Source organism: Dipodomys ordii, unplaced genomic scaffold (genome assembly GCF_000151885.1).
Source record: "Dipodomys ordii isolate 6190 unplaced genomic scaffold, Dord_2.0 Scaffold268, whole genome shotgun sequence".
In the NCBI taxonomy this organism is placed as follows: Eukaryota; Metazoa; Chordata; class Mammalia; order Rodentia; family Heteromyidae; genus Dipodomys; species Dipodomys ordii.
Window position 1 is genome coordinate 274614 of NW_012267484.1, and position 528 is coordinate 275141.

Here is a 528-nt window from a genome sequence, read left to right on the forward strand (position 1 = left end):
GTGAGCCCGTGTGACTGACGTGCCATGAGCCCATGAGGCCCGGAGCTGGGCGTTGGGGCCACGGCGGTGGGTCAGAGGCCTTATCTTCAGGCCCTGCGCACTTGTTGCTTCCTTTGGTGTTGGGCTTTCTGCTTGCTTAGCACACAGTTGTTATTATATGCAGTGCACGTGTGTAAAAGCTGGACTGTGGAGATAGGACTGAGCTGAAGCAGAGGGTGGAAGGGAGGACACTGGTCAGGTTCCTGACCCGACTTAGGAAGGTATAACCTTTTTGGACAACTGGTTAATAACATTTTTAAAGAAGTGTAACGTTGCCAAGGGCCAGAATGTTTTCCACACAGGTGTGTTTCCTCAGTTTACACGTGAAACTTAGGCACTGTAGAAACACTGAGTACAAACTAAAAGCTGTGTCCACTTCAGATGTAAACATTATCTTTTTCTTGTATTTTTGTTTTTTTTTCGCTGGTCGTGGGACCTGAACTCTGGGCCTGGGCGCTGTCTCTCAGCTCTTCAGATCAAGGCTAGCGC

General features: G+C 49.2%; 2 protein-coding genes across 2 annotated transcripts in view; both read left to right on the forward strand.

The window, feature by feature from the left end:
• The window catches only part of Enah (enabled homolog (Drosophila)), an 86034-nt gene that overhangs the window by 83983 nt on the left and 1523 nt on the right, over nt 1-528 (forward strand). The window lies entirely within an intron of this gene.
• Nucleotides 75-528, forward strand: part of Lbr (lamin B receptor) — a 32993-nt gene continuing 32539 nt past the window's right edge. The window contains exon 1 of the mRNA XM_013036253.1: nt 75-260. The gene's annotated coding sequence lies outside the window, so the exon portion shown is untranslated. The remainder of the gene's footprint in view (nt 261-528) is intronic.